Source organism: Anser cygnoides, chromosome 2 (genome assembly GCF_040182565.1).
Source record: "Anser cygnoides isolate HZ-2024a breed goose chromosome 2, Taihu_goose_T2T_genome, whole genome shotgun sequence".
In the NCBI taxonomy this organism is placed as follows: Eukaryota; Metazoa; Chordata; class Aves; order Anseriformes; family Anatidae; genus Anser; species Anser cygnoides.
This window is the reverse complement of record NC_089874.1, coordinates 142,645,228-142,666,547: the sequence shown is the minus strand read 5'-3', so window position 1 is coordinate 142,666,547 and position 21,320 is coordinate 142,645,228. Positions and strand designations below refer to the sequence as shown.

Below are 21,320 nucleotides of genomic sequence, written 5' to 3'. Positions count from 1 at the left end.
TTAGCTAGTAAATACTGTATACAAGTTTTCATCAAGCATACATCAACTGATTACTGACATTTCCAAAGGTATAAATAATACTGTTCTAACTTTTCTATTACAATTACAATAGTTTATCTACAGCACAACAAAATATGTCTGTACAAACATGGCAGACTTTTTTTAATATATATAAATAAAAATATTTTTATTCTACCTTTGCTTCATGATTTACAATACAAGGGAAAGCCACAGACAGTAGACAAATATATGAAAAGCATCTACCAACTGGAATTCCGATGGCATCAAAAGTAAAAATTGAAAATAAAGACTAAAGGCTGAGGATGACAGAAAAGAGGAAGTGAAAAAAATGTAATTAAACATTTCTCTTATTTATTCATTAAACCATTTTCTTACTAAGTCAGAGTATGGAACTTTGGAACAAATCCTCTGCTTGTTTGCAACAAGTAACTTCAGAGCCAAAAGGCTCTGCTGTGGTCTGTACTTTATATTTACATGAAGAAGCTGACTTCAAGACGTGACTTGATTTTCAAACCTATTGTAAATTAAAGTCATTTTATAAATAAAGTAACACAGCACATATGGTGGGGAGTCTCTCCATTTCATAGCCAAGAATTAGCTTTCACTGTACGCTTGTTAAATGGTTAAAATTATTATAACTTCCCAGTTGTGAGATCCTGCACTTAGCAATGAGATTTTTAATATTCTAAAATGTGCTCATTTGCAAGGCTTTTGTGTCTGCTCACCTTAGTCACATGACAGTGCAGGAAACTGCCAATGCCAATTATTTGTAAATTAATTTCACATTCAATTCTTACATTACATTAAAATATATCAGGATGTAATGAATAAAATATAACAGGCAAGCTATTAATTCAATGGCATATTCAAATTGCTTATGATGTTATCTTAATTTTGATTGTATATAAAATTAATTTACTACAAGTTTAGTCCATCACTCTATAATCTTTTTTAGCCTTAACTTGGTTCTTTATGTTCTTTATATACTTTTTGTCTTATTTCCCAGACAAAATGATATCACTTTGGAACTACATGTTCCTTCACTGTCTACACTCAGCCTCCGGTTCTAATCTAACACCGAGTTGCCTCTTTCAAATATTTACAGTACAGAACATTCAATGGCTAAAGTTAAAGCTCCTCGTTATTCTTTACATTGCTAGATGGTTGAATCACATTGGGAGTGTTTCCAAATCTGTAACCCACCTGGCTCTGTCCACCACAAAAGGTTTCAGAAGCTGCAAGCTGCATCTTACTTTTATTACCCAGTAAGTTATCTAATAGAAAATCTGGGCCGTGCCGTCTCGTTAAGTCTCACCAAAAATGTTTTGGTGAAAGCTTCATACAGAAGGCTGCTGGTGTGCATAGCTCCTGCTCAAACTCTCCGACTGCCTCGTTCACAGACTGCCAGGCAGGGGTAGGAGGAGTAGGCCCTGCTCGCCGGTGGCAGCGTGCCCCATCCTGGCAAACATACTCCTCACTTTTTAGTGTTCCAGCTTTGAGAAGTCAAGTCAGTGGATTTCAACAAGGCAGAAGAAGCTATCCAAGCACTGACAGGGTTGAAAGGAGAGGCTCCCCGAGTAGCTGGCTGTCTGAAGTAGGCTAGATCTCCCCAGAAGAAAGGTCAATACCGCGTATGCTTCAGGTCTGGCCATCATTCAAATATAATGGCACAACAAGCCTGTTTTGTTTTTCCTGATAATTACATTAGGAAATAGACAAAAGCTCTGAAGTGGAATTTTGACACAAAAGACAGAAGTATTTTTACCCTCCTTAGCCAGTAATGATTAAAAGCCTTTAGCATTTCTGCTTGTTCTGCACAGAGCTGAAAGAGACTTTCCATCTGTGTGTCAGTGTAATGAAAGGAGCAGGTTCAAAACGATTATTTAAGTATAAAAATATGTAAAATTTGAATCACTGCACAATAAAATCCCTGACAGCTTTTCGTATTATTTTCCTATATTGGTAGGTGTTGAAATGTCACAAAAACTCGGTATCACAGTCTAAACACTTGAGCAACTATGTCCTTGCCATCCATTTTCTCCCGGGACAATGCACTCCAGGACAAACAGTATTATCGTCCTGTACCCTACAAAATGATAGGTCTTCCTGAATGAACAGGATTTAGTATCTTCTCCTCCAAAAGCAGAATCACGAGAGCACTCCTGATCTAACCTCTTCCCCGTGACACACAAAAATTAGTGATCTGTTTCAATATAAATCTCAGCCGCTGCCAAGCTGGGTAGCTGACGATGTACATCAGAGCAGAGCAATGCAATTGTCAGGGCCACGAGACCTGGATGAAACAAGCAAGCAGTTTATGATGAAAGTTCGAACAAGCCCAGTCCCTGGGTAAAGATGCTATACCTATCTTTGCTGCGGTTATCTACAACGTCACCTGGTATTTTCATTTCCACCTACAGCCTGGCAGCTGTTTTTCACTGACTGTCAGTAACACGTTACGGAGTATGGGCAACGTTACAGCCCAGGCCCTACTGAAGTCAAACTGGTTCCAGCTGTTTCCATCACGCAACGTTTCTTACAGACAACCCAAGTAATTGGGTCAGACCTGCAGGAAAAAATATGGGCACTTATACTGAAAGCACCTCATGAAACAGAAGGAATAATTAAAAAAAAAATTACTTAAGGTATTCCATGTTGGGGGAAAAAAAAAAAGTCAGACCATGGGAACACACATAGTTATGTATTTTGCAGATATTTTCTGCCTTTTTAAAGAGTGTTTCATAATACATATATCTAACACTTCTAAAGCTTATTTTACAATGTAGTCCGACATGCAGTCTTCCATAGTGTTGACCCAAGCAGTTATAATTTTAGCTTCAAGTAATGGCAAAGCCCATGGCAAGTGTTGCACAGGCACAGAAATTTACGTGCTGCCAATGTGCACCACCAAATTCAAGCCCTCCTCCACTACAGGGCGCAAATGACGTCTCCATCTTACCGTGTGTAGAAGCATTGCTGCAACGTACAAAATTCTGGTAATTTACAGCACAGACCCCTCAACTGAATGGCAGCCATGGGTGTAAGAGCACGGGGAGCAAGGTGGCATCCTCCAGGGCAGGACTTCTCCTCCTGCCACCACGCGCCTCTGGGGCAGCCACTCAGCAGCTCCCAGACCCCGTGGAGTGGCTCTCACCCTGCCAAGACCCCGACGGGATTTTGGGTGACTGGGACAGAAATACATCGGAGAGGGTAAGGGGAGACTCACAGAATCACAGAATTTTAGGGGCTGGAAGGGACCTCAAGAGATCATCGGGTCCAACCCCCCTGCCAAAGCAGACTGTCTGAGTGAATCTCATGCCTAATGCCTTTCGACATATCTGCAAAGAAGAACCACAAAAGCTTCCCCTCCACAGCAGTACCTACGAAAGGCCCTTCCCTTACATAAGAGATTTGCACGCCGGCGGGGGCACGCTGCCTCCTGCACCCACTTCTAAAACTCCTCACCACCACCCCGAGGAATTCAAAGTGTAAGGCACAAACACGCTTTGCACACAAACATCACTGTTGCAGTTTGGGGTCAATTCTCACCACTGGAGCACTGCCGATTTTAAAAGCAAAAGAAGGACAAAAATGTGCTTTTCAACAGCTCTAATCGTTAAGTAAATTTAGATTCTAAAGCGCGAGCGATGCTGATCCACATTTCAATACAAAAGCCTGAACCACCACCTAGTGCCTAGGCTAAGAATTGCTGAAGTCCTTTTCATTTCTCCTGCAAAGAGTGAAAAGAATCACACAAAATACATCTAGCCTGACATTTTGACATTAACTCTCATTTTAATTTAAGACAAATACCTTTTTTTTTAATACAATACTTTCTTTTTGAAAAGACATATTCCAAATTCAGATCAGACAGATTTACTCAAACCTTCCATCTGCTTGTAGTTCACTAAGATTAATGCTACACACAGAACAAACAAGTTCTAATTATTTTTGGATTTCTTCAGCACTTCTGACAAGACTATTCTACAGCATGCTCTAATTTCTTTAAACACTGCCCAAAAGCTTTCATTACACAACATTAGTACTATTTATTTATTCCATAAGCACACAAAACCAAACTCTGCAAAGCCTGCAATAGCTGAATAATCAGCCATTGCACGACTACATGTTGGACATAATTAATGCAAGAAAAACTACTCCTTTGTATTTTCCTAAATAAAAATATTACATATTTGTTCATCAGTTGAAATTCTTCATAACGTATTACACAGAGTAACTCATTAAAAGGGAAAAGAAATGTATGAGAAAATTATACCTCAATATATTTTAAACCAAAAATGTGTAATTTAACAAAAATGATACAGTATCACAGTCCTTTTAATAGTATCTGATAAATTATGGGAAATGACAGCTACCTCACAAAATGCTATTCCCCTATGTATTATTAAAGTATAGATGGCCCAACACTAACTTCTGAGAGCAAAATGGAAGTCTTCCTGCATTTAAGATTTTATTAAAAGACACAGTATATTTGATTACACATCAGCCTGAGTTTGATACTTTAGATACTACAATCCAATAAATATTTACCCTAAATCCTCATTAGCCTCCAGAACTCTAGTTCGAATTACAGGTCTGCAGAGGTCTAAAATCATACTGGAAGGGTAGTAAGACTTCCAGGGAAGAGTAAGGCTTGTTATTATGGTACTACCAGCTCCCTCAGCATTCATCTCCTTGCCAGAAGCAGGCAATATATTAGCATTATATTAACTGCTGTGCTTGCTGCTAGACAATTCCCAAAAAATTCACGTGGTTTAAAAATATGTATCTATTATTATGTGTACCATTTCTTAAACATTCTCAAAGGTAGCAAGAACATAGCATTGAAAGGAAGGGGAAGGAAAATGAAGAATAAGAAAACTCATTGCTTGAGCCCAGCATCAAGACAACTAATCACATTTACTGACATACTGAAGTTAGTTCCTTTTTTTCAGTCTGTCAGTCATACAGTCTGTCTGCAAATCAACTTGATTACAACAGGGAGGAAGTACAATGTCTGAAACCACCCTATACCAAAGAAATGTTTTGAGGAAGAAATACTTCCACCTCTCCACTAGTCACTGCTTTGACTTGGAATAGACGCTGCTGAATCAGTCTTGGCACTGTGCAACATGAGCCAGCTTCCTCTGTACAGTCACTGAAGTTACAATTACACAGCAAACCCGTGTGTCTTTTGCTGATGCGGCCCTACCGTAAGCCCACTGATATCTTCCTTACCTCTAGTTCCCATTTCTGATGAGCTTTCCCTATTTTGCCTGTTTAATCAATGGTTGTCTTGATTCAGGGGCTGCAAGAACCCGTTGAACATTGTCTCCCTAGAAAATGTGATCAGTCTGCTCTTCTGGACATTGGTTTGTTTCCAAGTACATTACATCACCCATCTTTTCCCCAGTAAAATACCAACAGCACTTAATTCCACTATTAGTTTTCCTATTCAGAAGTAAAACTTTTTAGCACTCTTGGTAAAAAGAGTAGCTTGTTTCAAAGCTCTTTGAATTAAAATAGAAGACTTCTTGAAGTTAGCTAAAATATTAAATCCTATCTATTTGGTTCTGTACACTATCAAAAATGGATCATGTTTGCTCTAAAACACAATAATTCACTTTTTTTTTTTTCCCAATCTAAAATCTGGATTCTCTCTTACAGCTAAGACTACTGATATCCATTACTGGTGAGAGAAAGTTAATATTTCTTTCTACAATCCTTTTCTACATCCTTTCTACAAGATGCTTCCTTTAAAGTTTTTAATTCTATTATCCTTTTGTTGTTGTTGTTGTTTTAGGTTGTTTTTTTCTTTTTGGGTTTGTTTTTTATTGAAAGCAATTGCTTACAACTGTTTATAACTGTGCAAGACTTACAGCATCTGCTATCAATAGCCAGCACTCATATTTCTGGAAAGCATAGGGGCTTTCACAACGGCTCAAGGATTTAGGGTTCATCTCTTGAGACATCCTTCTAGAGGTTCAGGTCAAGACCAATGCATCTTTTGTAGTTAGGAAGATTTTAAAAATATGAATTGCTTATTTTGGAGTGAATGGAATAGATCATGCCTAATTTATGCTCATACAGAAAGCAGAAACTTTTCCATTTCATTATACTGTTCTGGCCATACAGACAAGTCATCACCATGCAAAATATGAAGGCCCTGTATGATCACATTCTACCCTTTTTTTCAAAGAAATCTTGCTTTCTTTTTCCTCTGTTTTCTTTCCATGTATATATTCTTTTTTGAGACTTAAAAAAGTGTCTCTCTTCTTTTCCAGTGTCAATCCTACTTTGAGAAGCAGGTTGGACTAGAGGAATCCCAAGGTCCCTTCCAAACTCAATGACTCTATTACCACTTCCAATTGCATTTTTGTAATTCTTTTTTTAAAAAATAAAAAAAAAAATCCCAAATAACTGTTTTAAGGTCAGCAGAACTATTCTGGATGTATTTGATTGTAACTGAGAACAGAAACTCCTTGTAGTTGGTGTAGTATTATGAAATTTTTCTTAAAGACTTTTTAGTTTTTATTTGATGCCAATCAATTTTATTGCTTCTCTTACAAAGCCAAATGAATCTGCAAGATTTCATAACCGCTACAAAAAAATCTGTAACATTACTGACATTGCATACTAGCTTCTTCTACTGCTGCACTATAGCAAACAGAGGCTGTATTTTACCATTTATCCATTCAACTATACCCATGGGATGCCTTCACCCTTTCTGTAACACCACTTCCTTCAGTGAAATTAATGCATTCACTCAATGAAGTATATTACAGGAGCAAAGATTATGAATTTGTGACTATTATAAAAGAGTTGATAAAAATAACTTATTTTTTCAACATTTTCTTATGCCACTAGTCTGTGCTATGGTACTGTCTTTCACTTTCAGGCAAGTAATAAAGTTAAAATCAGTTTGGCCAACTGCCAAAACTACTGTAATTTTTATTGGCCCTATATCCATAATGATTCATTTGGCTGTTTACACCTGCCCCATGGACACATATTCCTCAAAAATGTATTAAATACCTTCATGGATTCCAAGACTACTTAATAAAATTGGGAAAGCTTACAATACTAGTATGAGACTAGCATCTTTACATAAATTTTGAAGACTATATGTATTTGTACAAATAAATTTTGCAGATAATGGATATATTATATATGAAAAGTCATGATGGTCACAAACAGCTAAGTCAGCATAAAGTAGGCGCATTGCTTGTGCACACTTTTGATACAGTATATAGTTATGTGACTATTTTTTAAGCATAGAAGAGAACAATATCACAACAACAATGTTATAAAAGGTATACTCGCTTTTTGTACTAATTCTGTATCAATTATCCTAATGGGACATGCCATCTCTGTTGTAACAATTTTTTATTATCTTTAAGGCATATAAAATTTCCTTCATAAATTTTATTTTTGTTCAAGAGCAAAATTAGTGAATAAAACACCTGACTAGGAAAATAAATTATTTGTGTTCAAAAAATGTAACAACCCTCTCCAAATGCACAACATTAGCAACTAGAAATTGTAAGTTGGAACGCTAATTTAGCTGGGTTAATATAAGCCAAAGACATTTCATAAGCATGCTCATTCTTTCTAAAGCAGACTGCATAAAAATAAGCAGTTCATATATAACATAACTGATGTTGTCCAAGATCTGTACAGGCACTAATTTGCCTTTTTCATTATGGCACAGGCACACCTGGACGCTACTGAGTCTGAAACGTTTCTAAACAATTCCAATGGAAATAGCACGTAATTCCTGCACAGCCATACAGACTATACACAATTCTTTCATGATTTCATAAGGAACTAGACGGTGGAAAAACCTCCAGTGAGGAAATGGCTGATGTGAAACCAGGTGTGATCTGGTCATAGTACACACTAGCAAGTGTTACATCCCAGCAAATACAGCTGCACGGCTTCCAAAGCTGAGTATGTAAGCTTATACAGTACTCCAGAGGGCCATGAGGGCTCATTAAATAAGTGTGGTGGTTTTTTGCATGAAATAAACCTGCCGTAAGTGAATGGAATATACAACACTGTTCCACAAGGTCTTCCTTTAACTTTGGAAACTTGCGTAATTATGTAACATATTGAGAATGTGCAGTTGACCAAGCTGCACCAATACTATAATTTTTAACAATCTTAAGGAAGAAAACTGAGCATGCATTTTCTGCCATTCTTCTCAACTACAATTTAAGCTCATTTAATAAGAATATTGGATTTAAAGAGACCTTGTGCAGTGATTCCATCTGCCTGCTGCATCAGGCAGCTTTACAATTTAGTAAAGTTCCAACATAAAATTAGCTAGAAATAATGAGGCCAAAATCTATCAAAATGCTTTTCTAAGGCTTAATGCTGCAGTGGAGAGAATGCCTTTTAATTTCCAGTGTTCATTTATTTCAAGCTACTTTTATTACTCTTTATTCTTATACCAGCGTCATTTAGTTTAAATAGCTCCTTTCTCTCCTCTGTGCTTGCTGCCTGATATTTCTGAAGAGACTAATCACATACCCACAAAAACCCTTCAGTTTTTGCAAGATGTAGCTCTCTTGGGCTAAGCCTATTCCAGAAAGACGTAGCCCTGTCACAGGGCCAGGTGCTGGCCCAAGATGGCCGATCAGTTCTTACACTTCCTGGTACAGCCCGGCCTTAGCTAACCAGCACCTCCCAGACAGTGCCAGCACACAGTGCAGGAACAGCAGAGCGAGAACTGTTCCTAATACGCAGCTCAGACACAGCCACGCTGCTGTGGAAAGCAGAACTGAGGGGTGTCGGGCAGGTCTGGCCCACACAGGTGTCCCTGGCCTGGAGTACTGCGGCCTTAGCTTCTAGTCACACACGTTCACACACGTGATCATCCCAGCAGTCCTGCTCTGTACCTACAGCACGGGGAAGAAAAGCATTAAACCTGCTTTTAGCGCATCCTAGACTCCTATACTGTTTTCAGTGATTTACAATAAAAGGACTTTTAGTTCAGAGTAGATATTCTTATTAGTCCTTAAATTCCCAATTTTACACTTAGTGCTGTCTAATCTAACCCATTTTTACTACTGGAGTTTGCAAGATAATCTAGTTCCTTATTACGTGCTATCCCTTTCCTCCTCTGTGCTGACAAATTATCCAAATTTGTGTCACCAATGTATTTAATTACTGCATTCCTGTCCTCTATGCCAAGGCCAGTAGTAAAAATATTAAAGATCTTCCCAATACTAATGCTTGAGGAACTGGGAAGTTGCTTATAGCTTTCCCCTCTAAATCACTGTTCAGTTACGCCTCATTGTTTCACTTGAGCCAGTAATTTCTAGGTAGTGACATGTCATTTAATCTTCTGTAAAGAAGTTGCAGATAATTGTTACAAACTAATCCCTACTCATCTCTGTAGGTAAACTTGAGTTCCTTGAATTCTTCAGTCCAACTCTTTTTACCTGTTTGGTTGCAGGTTAATTCCTCAGAAAAGAATTTCTTCTGTAGAGACTGTTGTTAGAGGAATTGTTGCTGATGGATTAAAACTTTGTGGTGGAGGAAAAACAGATGAATTTTTGGTAGAAAAATAAAAATATGCAGTCATGACTGGAGTAAGGTAATGTAATAGTCACTAGAATTACCAATTTTCCACAGCTTTATGGCAAAGTCATTAACTAACACTTTATCTCACAAATTCAGCATGTCTTTAAGGAAAGATAATTGGAACGTTGTCTTGGTTTTCTTAAATATTTTTATAATAATTAGTTCACACAAAATATTGTGTTCCAACAGATTTGGCACGTAATAGAAATCATCCAAATGACAATCCCAAGTTGTTTTACTTCACCAAAATTCTTACTGAATCATAGAATCAATAAGGTTGGCAAAGACCTCCAAGATCATCTGGTCCAACTGTCCCCCTACCACCACCATTACCCACTACACCATATCCCTAAGTACCACATCCAATAATACTTAAATGTCTTACAGCAAATTGATTTTGAGACTTTTGTAGCCTTAAAGTCTCAATTAGATGTTATTTATGTTATGTTATTTTTGAACTTTGTGTTCAAAGTTGTGTACTCACATCACGGCTTTATTTAAAAACCAACTAATAAAAATATTGAATCATCTATGGCAAAAAAAAAGGCGCAGAGCATGTTCATTAGTTAATGCATGTAGACTGTTTTGAAAATGAATCGCTCAAAGCATTTACGGGTTATTTACTACTGCAAGACATGACATCAACATCAACAAGAGGCCAAGAACAGAGAAAATGTGACAGGACACAATAAGTCTGTGGTCTGTATAAAGATGTCACTGAATTGTCAACAGAACCACGCCATTTACACCCTCTGTGTCATTACTCACTACTGAAATTGTCTGAAAAAAATGCAAGATTCAACTGTAGTAAAAAAGTAACAGAATGGTAAGATGCCTATAAAGCAGTTACTGCTGTATTGAATCCCATATAAACATTCCTCAATTTAACATAAAAATGCTGCCTATACTCTAGCAGCAATGTAGTCACAGCAGCAGAGATTTCAGTGCATGCTGCAAAGCTCAGCTGAGAAACTAAGACATATTTTCTGGCCAGAAACCTACACTGAATTCCATGTTAAGACAGATACACTGTGAGAAGAATTCAGGATGTACACATGTCCTGGTTCCAGTTAGGACAGAGTTAAGTAGCTCATAGTAGCTGGTAGGGTGCTATGTTTTGGATTAGGATGAGAAGAGCGCTGATAACATGCTGATGTTTTAATTGTTGCAGAGCAGTGTTTACACCAGGCCAAGGACTTTTCGGCTTCTTGCTCTGTCCTGCCAGCGAGCAGGCTGGGGGTGCAGCAGGAGCTGGGAGGGGACAGACCCAGGACAGCTGACCCAAACTGGCCAAAGGGGTATTCCATACCATCTGACGTCATGCTAAACAATATATAGGGGTGGCTGGCCGGGGTGGGGGGGCCGGCTGCTCGGGAATAGGCTGGGCATCGGTCAGCGGGTGGTGAGCAATTGCATTGTGCATCACTTGTTTTCTTACACATTATTATTGTTAATACTATTACCATTATCACTATTATTATTATTATTGTTATTATTATTTTCCTGTCTTAATAAACCGTCTTTATCTCAACTCACAGGCTTCACTTTCCCGTTTCTCTCCCCCCATCCCAGAGAGGGAGGGGGGAGGGTGAGCGAACGGCTGTGTGGTGTTTAGCTGCCAGCCGGGTTAAACCACAACAACACATTTTATGTCTACCTGAGATGCTGTCACAATTAACACTGGCAGAACAATATAAAAATCTAAGATTAGAAAGAAGTAAATGCATTTCAGCTTAATAAATTTCAAAACAGAAAAGCAGAACAAGAGTAGAAAAGCAACAAATTTAGTGACACCCAGCACAGTCAGGTATATATTACTTATCAGTATGCTGAAGAGAACAACCATATTTCTTGAAGGAAAAAGGAATTTATGTATGAAATGAAGTTTGTTATTTTTGTTTGTTTATATATATATATATATCTTTTACTTTTTTTAATTCCAGTCTCAAATAATTCATTTTGTTAGGAAACACATGAAGATGCAAACAAAGTGAGAACAGGAAAGTATCTTGAAGAACACCAATAATTGAACAGGTTAGTCTCTCTTCAAAAAAGAGTCCACGCCAAGATATCAGTTAGCAGGTAACAATTGATGGACTTTTCAAAAAATCTTACCTAATTATAAAGACAATTTAGTCCTGACAAACTATGCATCATGACTTGAAGCTTTCAACAGAATACGATGCTTTTTAGAAATATGTCTTGAAAACCATGTCTATGCCTTAAAAATGACATGCAGTTTGCCAACAAGGAGCGTGTAGTTCATTAGGAAATCTTTTTAAGTAGGCTGGGCAGGTATTACATTCTAGCTGACAGCTGGAAGCTCTCTTCAATTTACCCTGATAAACTAGCATATCTTACTAGTGTCATCTCCATGTGGCTTCTGCTTCTCCCTGCATTTTTTCAGCATACGCTGGAGAGTGAAGTGAGCCCAGGTCAGTGGAGATACTGCAGGTAGCCTGTATGGATGAGCTAGGTTGAACATTTGAGGTTTCAGAAAGAAAAGTAGTTAAACAGGTCCTTTCATTGAGATCAAATCCTGACACAATGATTACTTCAGGAAAGAATATTTTATCTTCTCTCTTTATCTTCTTTAGATATGTTTTCATTCCCAATTCTGGACCAGCCCTACCCTACATATAACTCCACTGCAGGTGAAGGCAGCAGCCTATTTCTCTCTGACAAAGCCACCCATTTCTTCCTCAGTTGTTATGTGCAAGTTTGCTACTGCTGACATGCTGTGCCTCAGACAACTGCGTTACACAGCAGAAAGCTCCTTTCTTGTGGATTTGGGGCACGAACAAACCCTACCCTATGACAGCTAGGTGACATGCACATTAGAATGTGTCACAAAGAACACAGCATTAAGTTATACTTTCCTCGAGTAGGATAAAAAGTAGAAATGGAAATCATCTGAAATACTGGCTTAGTAATATCATAACAAAACCTTTCTGGCTCCATCTAGTGGGCTTTAGCGTGCCTTGGCAACGTGACCGTAACGCAGCAATAGAAAAACACTGGAAAGTTACAGCAAGGACTGAAGTTTTCCTCAGTATTTCTGGCATGCCTATGAACAACCCTTAAAGTTTGACAGATTCCTTTAAATCTTCCTGTCTCATTTTACTTTTCTTTTCGATTTCAAATTGGGGTACTTGAAAGGCTCAGAGGTCCCCAATTCAACCTCACTTTAAGCATCAGTAGTGTCCCCCCCCAAGTTACGTTGTCTGATGTTGTTCATGCTGCACTATCAGCTTTCCTGTAAGTAAAAATAAGTCTAGGTACTTTAGGATTCCTTCAGATCTGTGGAGTATAAAACATTCACAGTGCAAATCCTCAAATCTCTGAATTTGGTGAATCCCCTGAGCAAACATCAGCCATACAGCAAACTGTTTTAACTGTTTTTATTGTTACAACACCTTGGTTTGGATTCACCTTTATTGTTGGTGGTGGTCAGACGGCTTTATTTTCAAAGATTTGTCCACCTCCGTACTACGAAGATTCTCCTTACACTAGCTGCTTCCAAATAAAAGACTCATTTAAATTCGTTAAAACGGCCAAAAGAATTTTAAGATTTCTTAACATTTCTGTCACAGAGCCCACATCAGAGCACACAGTAGCATGCATATTTCAAGTTCCAAATTAAAACCAATTTCATATAAAGAATCTTTTGTTTTTGTAATTGACTGTAAATATACTCAAAGAATTTTAATTTTATTTCTTAATTTCAAAGTTCTCTTTTTTTCCTGCATCTGACAATATGAAGAAATCAACGTTTGAAATCCCAATTTAAATGTCATAGGACCACTGACAAAGGTTTGTATAGTCTTTTGGTTTTGTTCTTTGCTATTTGCTCTTTACAGTTAGGACAGTAGCTGTAGTAACATGGTTAAGTTAAAGTGGATGACAGACTATGAACACACCAATAAACCACTTCCTGGTTTATTTTTACGTAGTGGGTGACCATAACTGAACTTATACAGTCCAGCTCATCATCATGGATTCTAGACCCAAAATTTCAGCCCATTCTTCCAAATACACTTAGATATGTTGTCGTATGTTTGGTATTTCAAAAGATAGAAAGAATTAGTAAACTGTAAAAAGGAAGTCTGAAAGATCGAGGGAAGTCTGAAAGATTGAGGGTTCCCTCTAACACAAATGATGTTTGTAATTACAAAATCATGCCAGCTTCATTTCCACTGCCACAAAGTGATGTATTTCTCAAAAACCGATCCACTCTGACACAGACTATCAAAAGAGGGAAAGGAAAGCACTCTCAGAAAAAATAAATTATTTAAATCAATATGATTATGTATGAAAACAATAAAGCAACAGTAAGGTAATATGTCTGACCTGATATTACACAAGAAAAAGGGGATGGCATTTTGTTTTTAATGTATCTAGTTTGAAAGTAATGTTCCCAGTTTTTGGAAAGAACTTTAAAATTATGATTTTTATATATATATTTTTTTTTTTTTTTTTTACAAATCTTAGTATACTTACACTACAACCTAATGAAGTGAAAACAGCAGTTCTTCTGCACAAAATCAGAATCCGCAGAATGACATCAGAACCATCCTCTCAGACCTGAGGCAAGATTCAACAGTGTTTGGATTTTCAAAAAACTCCTAAATTTTATCTTGCCTGAATTTATCAATGTTATCTCTCTTTATATGTCAGAAAATGGTAATATATTTAAACTGATGACTAGACAAGTCTGCATTCAAGAAAACATATATAGTAAGGATTTTCTAAGTTTTCTGTGATTTTTTTAGTCTCTAAGCTCACCCTACTCCAATAACAAGTTAATAAAACTAGCTCACTTCATCACTTCCATTCCTTCTGTTCAGGGTCTCACAGGAACAAAGCATTAAGTTCATAGTTCTAACGGATGACCTCTCCAAAATAAGGACAGAAGTTCATAATACTAGAATTCTGACGTACAGGCACAAAAACCACAACCACACAATTTCTCTGATTCTTAAAGAAAAACAGGGTGATGACGACATCAAACTTAAGTAATATAAATGATTCCTTAGTGAATTCCTGGGCCAAGTGATTGTAAAGGCAGTATTTTTCATCTACTAAAGGTTTATCTGCAGGATTTCTTGGGATCAGTTATTTCTTCACTCCTACATAAAAAGTTGATTTCCTGTAAGCATGTGGTACTTAAGGCAGGGAAGAACTACTCACATCAGAATATATATATATATATATATATATATATATACTAACTCACTCTACCATGTACTCACTATACTAAATACAAAACTGTAATTCAAGCAAATACAGGCCAGCAATCACACAAAGTTCAACATATCCACAGCTACCTCTACTTTTCTCCTGACTTGCTCTTCTCCCACTCCACTTCATAAAAACCTCCCCTAGCCTTCAGAGCTGCAATAGTTCTGATCCCCTTGCTTGAAGAGGCTGCTCTTCCCCCTGCAAGATGCAGTATTAAACCTTCTGAACGTACCAAAGGATTCATTAGAAGAATACCACCAAACATGCCCAGTTACAGGGGAAACTATAACCAAAGATTGAACACGATTACACACAACTGCAAGGATGAAAACCACAGGATAACAAAGCTTCTATTCCACAGTAAAACTACTTTTTATAAACTATTATAAACTTACAATGGTAACAACTAAGGTCCTTGTATAAATAGCATGTTAGCAATGCCTTCTAATTAACTACAGTCTAACAAGACTCTAGTAAACATGGGCTCTATAAGACAAGCCTCAGTAACTCTCAAGCCTCAGTTACTCTGGCATATCCTCAAGGTTTAATAATAATGGTCACAGCTCCCTTGCTGGCCAGCCACTATTTTAAAGGCCTAACTTTCTGAAGGACTGCTGTAAGGTTTATTGCAACTAAACAGAAGCATTTAACCAGACCTGGACTCAGCGATTTTGGTGTATGTGGAAGGGGTTATACTTCTAGTCTGAGTAAAAATGAATGCTTCCTGTCAAAAAGTTCTGAGGACCTACCCAAATTACATCAGGGCTGTCAAAAAGGATAAGGTGTTTGAGTTCCGTTAATGCCCAAAATTCAGTGTTGGATTCCTTCTCACGTGCCAGGACTGTGGCTAACGAGGTTAGAGATACTGGCTTTGAAGAGGTCAGCAAGTGAAAATTCCCAGATTTATAGAGAACTCTTCTCCTTCTGGCCTAGAGATGCAAACTTCAATTTAGCTTCAGCTGCGAGAACTACTGCTTGCTTGAGGGAAAAAGAGAGTAGCAGTGGAGAACACACGTGTGTTCTACAATATTGATATACATACGTCATCTGGCTCTGTCTTTCCACATTAACAGATGTGAAGAAAACACTTTCCCAGATCAGCTGGAGACTCGAGAAAAGTAGATCACTAGAGCACCTCGTTCACTCGCAGCATTATCACAGCGACAGGAGCAAGGTGGCACACTGGGGCAGTGATTCTGCATCATAGTCACATCCCCGAAGGACACAATGCGGTGCTTCCTAAGCTTAATAATTTCACCACTGAAAAGTATGTCCAGATTTACTGTACTACTGTTCTCAGTTGGCTCAGGCACTGTATACTTTCTAAACAGATGCATACTTCTCTAGGTTTTTTGGTTGGTTGGTATTTTGGAACCTGTTTTGACAAAGCTGTCAAAAAGATGATACCCTGAGTGATCACGGAAACCTTACGAAACTTCTGGTTTGAAGTATCTTGCAGCAGGTCATTTCCGAAGGACATATTCTTCACAGATGTGCTCCGCAGTTTTTACAGAGAAAAAAAAATACATTTATCTTAAGGTCCAGATCCTTATCATTAAATGACCCAGTTAGTTCACAGTCCAACATTTCAACCAACTGTGCTCTACAGGAAGCTTCAACCAGCAGAACACAATGCTGATCTGAGCGGTAACCAGTAAAGAAAAGGATATCTATTTAAAACTCATCAAAATCAAGGGCCATGTCTTCTAATTTTTACTGAAAAAGTTAACGTGTCCATTTACAAGAGGTTTTCATTAAGCAAGCCTTTGGTAAGTGCTCTCTTCTCATGCTCAGTGTTGTACTGAACATGAGAAGCAAACATTAGTAAACAGGGTTAATAAAAATATTTATATGGAAAGAAGTGTAATAGGCTTAGATTTGCTATTACTTAAAACTGAATTTAAAATTTGTGACACAACTACAGTAGAAGTATCAGAGCCCTACTCAGAATACAAAATGGTATTTTATTAAGCCTTTGGCACAATAATATTACAGAAGTCTAATGTTGCAGTATCAAAACTATATTTTTACAAAAAATCTATAAGTAGGCAGCTAAAATAAATAAAAGAAGAATCTATAAAACAAAAATGATCACATTAATCTTAAAACAGTTCAGAAAGTTAGTTTACCACAAAATGAATAAATAAATAACCACCTCTTCGTAGTATGGTGCATAATAATAAAACACTTTGGTTTGGATTTAAAAAAAAAAAAAAGGGGTTTAGACATTTTTAACGAGCACTTGAGACTGGTGTCTGGCTGTATAGGATAACCTGCTAGACGATTTTCACTTTTTGCTATAAAACAAGTATGTTAATAACAATGCAAACAACTTTGCTCTTCCCAAATGACTGATGCCAGACATCCACTATAGGGAGAGCTTTCTTCTTCCCCAGTGATATCCATGACAAAAGGAAAACAAAACCAGGATCAGATAAAACTAAAAGAGAATTTAAAGCAGATTAAAAGAGACATTAAGAGAGACAAATTTCCTTTCCCACACAAGAGCAAAAACAATTTCTTAAAACATACATAATCATCATGGTATTGAAGTTTAAAAAATGTACTAACACCGAATGCAAACAGACAACTAGACAATTGTACGTATCAAGGGAAAAAAAGCATTTGAACCCCGTCTTCCAATGTAGAGGCAAAACTATTCTACTCTCTCAGAAAGACACCACACACTCCCTACCTAGAACTGTAAGAAATCCGAATTGTTAACAACAATAAATATCATCTTTCTTAATCACATGACCAAGAATCTGAGAGCAAGTACACCTTAATTAACCAGGTCATGACTCTGAAGTTATGTAGCAATTACAGTGAAACTGAAAGATGAACAGGTTAAATGAACATTATTAACAACACCCCAGAAATTTAGATATTTAAAGCTAAATGGGAGGTGTATTCATGAACATAGAAAACTAAATGACTGTTATTCTAACTTTTACTAATTAAGACACATCTATGATTCTATCAGTATAAAAATACTCTAGGAATCTACTTCGTGAGAGCACATTATCCCCAACAACAAACAGGACTCCTGTTAATTTTGTGTATGTATTTGGTTTACAAAGCATCGTTTTTTTTTTCTTCTTGCAGACCTAAAATGATAAAAAGGACTTTTGAACTACATTGAACTAATTCTCAATAAACTACAAACATTAGCACACATCAATTGACTGAAATTGAATTGGCTACCTGAAATCCAGATTTCTCCATATATCTCCTTGATGCTGAATGAAGGCATCTTGACAGTAAGTCAAACCAAGGGATTTTTAATTTTCAAATGCCTCCTATTTATACTTCATAGAAGACATCTCGTTTAAACACAATATTTTTCACATTTATTTAAACTTTCTCCATGAACACACTGAAGTCCAAGATCTGCTGAAATTGTCTACAACAAGTCATGCATACTATGCTAAGTAACTGTTTTGTCTGTGCATCCAATACTTGATGCATCAAAAGGTGTTTGCCGTATAAATTCCTATTTTCTTGGAGCAGATCTAAACAGCAAACAGGCAATATTAACCCCGGTGCAAGGCCTTTTTCATTTAATTCCTCAACCTGTAAAAAAAATTACTCCTTGAAGACACTAGATAAAATTCTAAGAGTTCAGGAAAAAAAAAAAAAAACACCTTGGGAGGTTTGCTGCTCTACTCTTTTACTGGCAATGTCTTCATTATTTATATATATAGGCACTGGTTTCCAGCCACTGAAGCTGAATCTAGATAATTAAACATTTACAACATCCCCTGCTGTGCTGTGTCTAACTGTGTCCATAGAGTCCTAGGTGTGCTGTTACACACCTGGGACTGAAACAAGGAATTTGTTGAGCTACCTTTGATAAAGGTCTACACCTGGAACTTAATAGCACATGATATGGTTTCTGAATATTGCAACAGTTGGCAAATATAACTTACTGCTCAAGAACTGTTCATCGTCCTGTTCTGGAATTGCAAATTCATTTCAACAAAGAAAATGATAGTGAAAATGTATTTATATCTAACATTATCTATTATTGTTATACTGTTTTCATACATATTTTAAGACAAGTTTATTTTAAGATAGCTTGAAGAAGCTATGAAGTGGTAAGTGGTTCACAATCTGAAATTAGAAAGCAGATTTCTAATGCCATCAGGATAAGACAAATAGCAAAATGAAAGCAAAAATGAAAGCCATCTAAAACAAGCCATTTCTAATTTCTGTACTATAAAATTGCACCACCAGAGTGTACACATGCAGGACAAGGCTTATAGGAGGAACTAGCATCTTTTACACAGACGGAAGGTGGAAAAATTATACAAGCCATTGGGCACATAAACCCTTTCTCATCTGATACAGAAGTACATATGTGGATGTAAAAGGATTTTCACACTTATTTACTCCTCTAGTTAGTGTTCTGGTTCATCCTTAAGCAAGAAACACATCTGAATGTGCTCTCCAAGCATGGAGTTTGCTAACAAAAGCAAATAGTCTCAATACAGAGTTATATTAAAAACCCTGTAGTCTTTAGATTGCACTAATTAAGACTACTCTGAAGCTAGATCGTATCAAGAAGTTTATTATCATTTTTCCAATTAACTTTCAAGTACAAGAAAAACTAGAAGAGGAGAACGGCGATTTCTAGGGCCACATCCCCCTTTCCTTGAACACCATGGTGTCATTGATCTGTCCATGAGGAAATGGGCCAAAGGGCTTTGCAGTAGAGAAAGAAAGGAAAGAAAGGAAGGAAAGAAAGGAGAGGGAGGCAGGATGGGAGGGAGGAAGGGAGGGAGGGAGGAAGGAGCCTCATTCCATCTCACTGTCCCCCAACTTATCCAGCAGCTCACAGAAGTTAATATGAAGTTTAGCTACAACACAGTGTTTAGCTACAATATAGTGTAATGTCCCTGTTCCTTGACCGACAGAGTGTATCTTAGTATGACAGTAAGGTTGCAAAGTTAACAACACATGGAAAGAGATCTAATTTAGGAATAACATTTGCATGCCAATTTAGCCATCAGAACGATTTATTTACTACATGTGGTCTTCACTGGGATTTCATGCAAGTTTAAAACTACAACTTTAATAAGGTGTATGTATACTGACTGTTTTTTCTTATATGTAACATTGTGACAGTCTTGAAAATACTGGAAATCTTAGTATTTAAAGTTATCTACAGAGAAAGTTTGCAGGTATTTACATTTACTTATGTTTTGCAATCCAACTCCAAGAAACAGAAGACAGAAAAACTGAGTTTTCGCTATCATGTTTGTTAGAAGCACCTTCTGTTACTGGAGGTAGGCTCCTCAGTGATGAGGGAAACAGGAGTGAGCTCTGAACTCTGTAGAGATAAAGGAGAGTAGCTCAGACAAACGGATACATGAGAAATAGGATCAGAGAACACACCGGGATTAGTGAACTAAGACAGGAAGGTCTAAGTTGCCAACCCTCTGAATTACTTCTAGAGATCCCAATCTGAAAGACAACACTCAAGAGCTGAGGAAAATCATTAAGCTTCCTGCAGCTGAGAAATGTCTCATCAAAATAATCCTACATAATAGCTGGTAAAGGAGACTTCTGTCAGAAGTATTTTAAGTCTGTGAAATATCCTGCTGTTTTTGCAAGTCACTTTGTAAAGAAGTTGTTTGTTTTTCCCAAATTTCAGTCATCAATAAATCAACATTTTTTTAACAGCATATCCCTTAAAGCACTGGCAGACCTTAAAAAGCTTGATGATACTCGGAGCGTGTTTCCTGATAAGACACAGAGGTCAGAGTCAAGTGTCAACAATAGGTAAGAGTTTACCCAAACAGGTATTTTCCAAAAGCAAGAAGGCAACGGTGTGAGAAATAAGCCATGATTTGGGTTATTCCCAAAGATTATTACAAATATTTGTCACATCTGGGCAATCCCAGATTGCTACAGGGCACCGTGGAGGCGCAGGCCTGCAACACAGCTGGGGTAGAAACAACGGGATTCTTGGCCGGGCCCAGGATCTCTTCAGGAGAGTAGTAAAATGAGAAACACTCTCTCTCTTGTTTAACAGTTCAAATGAAATTTCCACAAAACGATGTGAGCATTCTCACCACCGCTTTGGTCTCTCCTGACTGGAATAATAAAATTCATTACTCTGGAATATGCCAAAGGAAAACTGGGGAAGTTTTTATCTGCAGCAAGACACATAGGGAGAACAAGGCCCAATGTTAATTGCTTTTGATCTTTTCTAATGTAATTTTACAATAAATTGTTTTATGAGGCTATATTGCTAAAAATGACTGCAATTGTCTGAACTCTGTCTATAATCTCAAAAATGATTAAACCTTGATTTAATAATTAAAGTTAAAAGAAAACTCCAGAGTCAGTCCAGTTATTAGGGGAATTAACCTGGGAACCTATTCAGTAAATATGTTTGAATCTGAATTTGCCTAAAGGAGACTTTGAGACAATTTCATCAAAAAGTTATTATCTGCAGGTTCTTA

General features: G+C 37.3%; 1 protein-coding gene across 1 annotated transcript in view; it reads right to left on the bottom strand.

Annotated features, from left to right (window-relative positions):
- Window positions 1-21,320, bottom strand: part of RIMS2 (regulating synaptic membrane exocytosis 2) — a 469,801-nt gene that overhangs the window by 348,714 nt on the left and 99,767 nt on the right.